The sequence below is a fragment of the Mycteria americana genome, unplaced genomic scaffold (assembly GCF_035582795.1).
Source record: "Mycteria americana isolate JAX WOST 10 ecotype Jacksonville Zoo and Gardens unplaced genomic scaffold, USCA_MyAme_1.0 Scaffold_43, whole genome shotgun sequence".
Taxonomy (NCBI): Eukaryota; Metazoa; Chordata; class Aves; order Ciconiiformes; family Ciconiidae; genus Mycteria; species Mycteria americana.
Window position 1 is genome coordinate 1,320,357 of NW_027445630.1, and position 6,528 is coordinate 1,326,884.

Here is a 6,528-nt window from a genome sequence, read left to right on the forward strand (position 1 = left end):
TCCTGAAAGAATACAGGGGGCCAGTTTGGGCTTGGGGGAGGGAACTTGGGGGGGTCCTGCGGAGGATGGGGGGGGTCCCTGGGGGTCTTTGGGGTCTGGGGGTGTCCCTGGGGGGGGGGTCCTGAAAGAATCCAGGGGGCCAGTTTGGGCTTGGGGGGGGGGGACTTGGGGGGGGTCCTGGCGAGGCTGGGGGGGGGCGTCTAGGGGGGGTCCTGGCGAGGCTTGGGGGGGGGGAAAATTGGGGGGGTCCTGGCGAGGATGGGGGGGCTCCCTGGGGGGGTCTTTGGGGTCTGGCGGTGTCCCTGGGGGGGTCCTGAAAGAATCCAGGGGGCCAGTTTGGGCTTGGGGGGGGGGAACTTGGGGGGGTCCTGGCGAGGCTGGGGGGGGGGTCTCTAGGGGGGGTCCTGAAAGAATACAGGGGGCCAGTTTGGGCTTGGCGGGGGGGAACTTGGGGGGGTCCTGACGAGGCTGGGGGTGGCAGGTTTGTGGTCCTGGGGGGGTCCTGGGGGTCCATGGCTGTTCCCCCCCCCAGCCCCCCGGGGACGAGCTGCTGTTCGAGGTGCAGAAGCTTTTTGCGGGGAGCCCGGGGCCCGGCACGGCCCTGCAGGTATGGGGGGGGCTGGCTGGGACCCCCGGTCCCCCTGTCCCCCCCCCAGACGTGGCCATGGCAGGGGGGGTGTGACCCTGTCCCCCCTGTCCCCCCTGTCCCCCCCCTGGACCTGGCCATGCCGGGGGGGGGGGGTGTGACCCTGTCCCCCTGTCCCCCGTCCCCCCAGGCGTCCCCCCTGGACCTGGCCATGCTGGCCCCCTACATCCCCATGGACGGCGACTTCCAGCTGGGCGGGGCCGAAGCGCCGCGGGGGCGGGGCCCACGCCCTGCCGGCCCCGCCCCCGCGGCCGCGGCCCCGCCCCCGCGCCCCCGCGCCCGCAGCTTCCCCGGGCGCGGCTCCGCCCCCTCCCGCCCCGGCCCCGCCCTCCCGCGCTGGGGCAGCGACCCCGCCCTCGGCCCCGCCCTGGCGCCCCGCCCCGCCAGGAAGAGGTGGGCGGGGCCGCGGGGCGGGGGCGGGGCTAAGAGGCGGGGACTAGTGGGGCGGGGGGGCTGATTGGGGAGGGGATTGGTGGGGGTGTTAGGGGAGGGGCTTGTAGAGGAGGGGCTTGTTGGGGAGGGGTTGTAGGGGCGGGGCTTGTTAGGGGAGGGGCTAAGTGGGCGGGGCTTATTGCTGGGTAGGGCCGATGGGGATGGGGCTTGTGGGGACAGGGGGCGGGGCGGGGGTGGGCGTGGCGTGGGGCGTGGCGTGGGTGGGCGTGGCGTGGGCGCGGTGTGACGGTGCCGCGCAGGGCGCGGGAGCCGAGCGGGGAGGACGCGGGGGCCCCCCTGAAGCGCCCCGAGCTCGACCCCCACCTGCTGCCCCCCCTCGGCCTGGTACGGGGGGACACGGGGGGACACGGGGGGGGGGGGGGGAGCACGGGGGACACGGGCACGCACATGGGGGACCGGGCGTGGGGTGACGGGAGGGGACACAGGGGGAAGGGGGGGGGGACACGGGCATGGGGATGGGGACACGAGGGGCCACGGGCGTGGGAGGAGGGGGTGGGGGCGCAGGGACACGGGGGGGGGGGACACACGTGGGAACACACACGCGGGGGGGGGGGGTGGCCGTGGGGACACACGGGGGGTGAGGGGGACACGGGGGGGGGGGGGGGAGGGGACTGTGGGGACATGGGGGCAGGGGGAGGGGACAGCCTGGGGGGGGGGGGGTGGCAGGGTGCCCTGTCCCCATGTCCCCCCTCCCCGTGTCCCCACGTCCCCCCCGTGTCCCCCGCAGGGGCTGCTGCTGAGTGGGGACGACCCCCCGGGACTGAGCCCCCGCCTGGGGCAGGAGCAGCCCCTCGGTGAGGGGGGGCCCTAATGGGGGGACCCCCATAATGAGGGGGTGGTAATTGGGGGGGTCCCAAGGCCTGGGGGGGACCCCCCCCCAATAACGGGGGTTTAATCTAATCAAGGGGGACCCAAAACGCGGGGGGGGTCCCCAATCTGGGAGGGGGTGGAACCTGGGGAGACCCCCAAAACTGGGGGGGGGATGGACAAAAATAGGAGGACCCCGATAACGGGGGTGAAATGGGGGGGGGGACACAGCCAGAAAGGGGGACCCCGAATTTGAGGGGAGAACTGGGAGGGTCCCCAAAATGGGGGGGGGGGGGCACAACCAAGAGTGCTGCGGGGGGGGGGGCACCCCAATAATGGGTGCTTCCCTCCCCCCCCCCTTCCAGGGCTGCTGGCTGAGGGCCTGGCCCTGCCGGGGCCCCCCCCCGCACCCCCCCCAGGGCCCCCCCCAGGAGGAGACCGAGGGGTGCCCAGGGGGGCCCCCCCCGGGCACACGTCTGGAGAGCAACTGAGGGGGGGCCCGCCTGTGGAAGGGGCCCCCCCAAAAACCAGCAGCGGGTCCAAACCACCGACCCCCCCCCCCCCAAATTGATGGGGACCCCAAAACACCGCCCACCCCTACAACCCAAGGGGGGGGGGGGGCTCTGAAACACCCAGCCCCCAATACCCAATGGGGGACCCCAAAAAAAACAGCCCCCCCCAAACCCACCCCACAAATGGGGGGGGCCCCCCAACCTGGCACACAGTGGAGCCCCCCCAAACCCACGTCCCCGGTGGGGGGGGGGGGGCACCAAAAGCCATGACCCCTCCCACAGATCTTGGGGTGCCCCCCCCCACCTCGGGCCCCCCAGTCCCCCCAACCCCCCCCATTTATCCCCCCCCCCCCAAGCCCCCCATCTCTGGGGGCTTTGAGCTCCTGCCTTGGGGGACCCCTCCCCAATCTGCTCCCCCAACCCATGGGAGCCCCCCCCAGACCCCCACCCATGGGGACCCCCCCCCATCCCACCCCTTGGGGACCCACCTGGACACCCCCTCCCCAGCTCTGGGGACCTTCTGGGAGGGCCCCCCCCTCAATTTGTGACACCCCCCCCCCCAAATCCTCCCCCATAGGGGACCCACCCAGCCCCCACTTTTGGGGGGGCCCCCCCCAACCACGGGACCCCCCCCCCCCAATCCTCCCATGGGGCCTCCCAGGGCCCCCCCTCCTACCTCGGCCTGGCCCCCCCGGGGGGGCTCTTGGTGCTGGGCTGCAAATGCCCCTTTGGGGGGGTCCCGGGGACCCCCCCCCCCCCAAATCTGGGACCACCGGGGCAGCGCCCCCCCCCCGGGGACCCCCTTTTATACTGCTCCGTCCTGCCCAGCCCCGGGGCTCCGGAGAGAGACGCTCTCGTGCGAGGGCCTCGTGCAAGAGCCTCGTGCGAGAGCCATCCTCGTGCGAGAGCCATACTCGTGCAAGGAGCTTGTGCAAGAGCCAGCCTCGTGCAAGAGCCTCGTGCGAGGAGTTTGTGCAAGAGCCATCCTCGTGCGAGAGCCTCGTGCGAGGAGTTTGTGCAAGAGCCTCATGTGAGAGCCATCCCCGTGCAAGGACCTTGTGCAAGAGCTGCACCCGTGCAAGAGCCTTGTGCGAGGGCCTTGTGCAAGAGCCATCCTCGTGCAGGAGCCTCGTGCGAGAGCCTCGTGCAAGAACCTTGTGCAAGAGCCTCGTGCGAGAGCCATCCTCGTACAAAAACCTTGTGCAAGAGCCATCCTCGTGCGAGAGCCTCGTGCAAGAGCCATCCTCGTGCAAGGACCTTGTGCAAGAGCTGCCCCTGTGCACAAGCCTTGTGCGAGGGCCTCGTGCAAGAGCCACCCTTGTGCAAGAGCTGACGCTGTGAACAAATCTTGTGCGAGGACCTTGTGCAAGAGCCTCGTGCGAGGACCTTGTGCACGAGCCTTGTGCGAGAGCTGACCCCCTGCACGAGCCTTGCACGAGGACCGTGTGCACGAACCTCATGCAAGAGCTGACCCTGTGCACGAACTTGTGCGAGGACCTCGTGCACGAGCCTCGTGCAAGAGCTGCCCCCGTGCAACAGCCTTGTGCGAGGGCCTTTTGCACGAGCCACCCTTGTGCAAGAGCCTCGTGCGAGAGCTGACCCTGCGCACGGGCCTTGCACGAGGACCTCGTGCACGAGCCTCGTGCGAGGGCCTCACGCAAAAGCCTTCGGGGTCAACCACCCTTGTGCAAGAGCTGCTCTCGCGCGAGAGCCCCACGTCAGCCGAGCTTGTGCGAGAGCCACCATCGTGCGAGAGCCATCCTCGTGCGAGAGCCGCCCTCACGCACGAGCCCTCGCCCCCCGTGCCCCCCCCCCCCAAACCACCCTCGCTCGGCTCTTGTGCCTGAGCTGGGGGGGGGGGAGCTTGCACGAGGGGTCCGGCCTTCGCACGACGGCCCTCGCACGACGGCCCTCGCACGAGGGGAGGGCCGGACGCCGCTGCCCAGAGCCGCTGGGACCCACACGCACACCCCTGGCCCCCCCCGTGCGAGGCCGAGCACGCCCCTCCCCCGCTGCCCCCCAAAATGTCGCTTTGGGGGGGGCCCTGTACCGCCCCCCCCCCCCCCCCCTCCGCCGCCGCTCCCCCCCCGTGCGCTCGCACACGCTTGTGCGCAGGCCGCGTGCGAGGGGGGGGCTCACGCACGGACACACGCACACGCGCCCCCGTGGGGGTGTCGCACGGGGACACGCCCGGTGTCACCCCCCCCCCCCCCCGTGCACAGCCCCGCCCCCCGCCGTGCCCCCCCCCCCCCCCCATAAACCTGCTCTGAACCCACCGAGGGCTCTGCCTCTGCCTGGGGGGGACACGGGGGGACACGGGGTGATGGGGACATGGGGGACGTGGGGCAACACGGGGGTGTGGGGACATGGGGGACATGGGGTGATGGGGACATTGGGGACATGGGGCAACACGGGGGTGGTGGGGACATGGGGGGACACGGGGACATTGGGAACATGGGGGACACAGGGTTGGGGGGGACATGGAGGGACACGGGGTGATGGGGACATGGGGGACACGGGGACATTGGGGACGTGGGGCAACACGGGGGTGTGGGGACATTGGGGACATGGGGGGACACGGGGTGATGGGGACATGGGGGGACACGGGGTGATGGGGACATTGGGGACATGGGGGGACACGGGGGTGGTGGGGACATGGGGGAACATGGGGTGATGGGGCCATTGGGGACACGGGGACATTGGAGACATGGGGCAACACGGGGGTGTGGGGACATTGGGGACATGGGGGACACGGGGTTGGTGGGGACATGGGGGGACACGGGGTGATGGGGACATTGGGGACACGGGGACATTGGGGACATGGGGCAACACGGGGGTGGTGGGGACATGGGGGGACACAGGGGTGATGGGGACATTGGGGACACGGGGACATTGGGGACGTGGGGCAACATGGGGGTGTGGGGACATTGGGGACATGGGGGGACATAGGGGTGGTGGGGACATTGGGGACATGGGGGACACAGGGTTGGTGGGGACGTGGGGGGACACGAGGTGATGGGGACATTGGGGACATGGGGACATTGGAGACATGGGGCAACACGGGGGTGTGGGGACATTGGGGACATGGGGGGACACGGGGTGATAGGGACATTTGGGACACGGGGACATTGGGGACATGGGGCAACACAGGGGTGATGGGGACATTGGGGACATGGGGGACACGGGGTTGGTGGGGACATGGGGGGACACGGGGTGATGGGGACATTGGGGACACGGGGACATTGGGGACGTGGGGCAACACGGGGGTGGTGGGGACATTGGGGACACGGGGACATTGGGGACGTGGGGCAACACGGGGGTGTGGGGACATTGGGGACATGGGGGGACAGGAGGTGATGGGGACATTGGGGACATGGGGGGACACAGGGTTGGTGGGGACATGGGGGGACACGAGGTGATGGGGACATTGGGGACATGGGGACATTGGAGACATGGGGCAACACGGGGGTGTGGGGACATTGGGGACATGGGGGGACACGGGGTGATAGGGACATTTGGGACACGGGGACATTGGGGACATGGGGCAACACAGGGGTGATGGGGACATTGGGGACATGGGGGACACGGGGTTGGTGGGGACATGGGGGGACACGAGGTGATGGGGACATTGGGGACATGGGGACATTGGAGACATGGGGCAACACGGGGGTGTGGGGACATTGGGGACATGGGGGGACACGGGGTGATGGGGACATTGGGGACACGGGGACATTGGGGACATGGGGCAACATGGGGGTGGTGGGGACATGGGGGGACACGGGGGTGATGGGGACATTGGGGGGACATGACAGGGTGATGGGGACACGAGGGGATGGTGGGGACACAGCAGGGTGATGGGGGACAAAGGGACATAAGGGGACACGGGAGTTGATGGGGACATGGGGGGACGGGGGTGATGGGGACATGGAGGGACATGGAGGGGACACGGGGGTGATGGGGACATTGGGGGGACATGACAGGGCGATGGGGACATGAGGGGACATAGGAGACACAGCAGGGTGATGGGGACATGGGGGGATGTGACAGGGCGATGGGGACATGAGGGGACACAGGGGGACACGGGGGGGACAAGGGGGGACACAGAGGGAC

At 70.1% G+C, this 6,528-nt stretch overlaps 1 long non-coding RNA gene across 1 annotated transcript; it reads left to right on the forward strand.

The window, feature by feature from the left end:
• Positions 1–916: 916 nt before the first annotated feature.
• LOC142403754 (uncharacterized) lies at positions 917–2,949 on the forward strand. The gene is made up of 4 exons (XR_012773683.1): positions 917–1,039; positions 1,339–1,423; positions 1,827–1,893; positions 2,272–2,949. It is a non-coding gene; the product is annotated as an uncharacterized LOC142403754 (long non-coding RNA).
• The last annotated feature ends 3,579 nt before the right edge of the window (positions 2,950–6,528 follow it).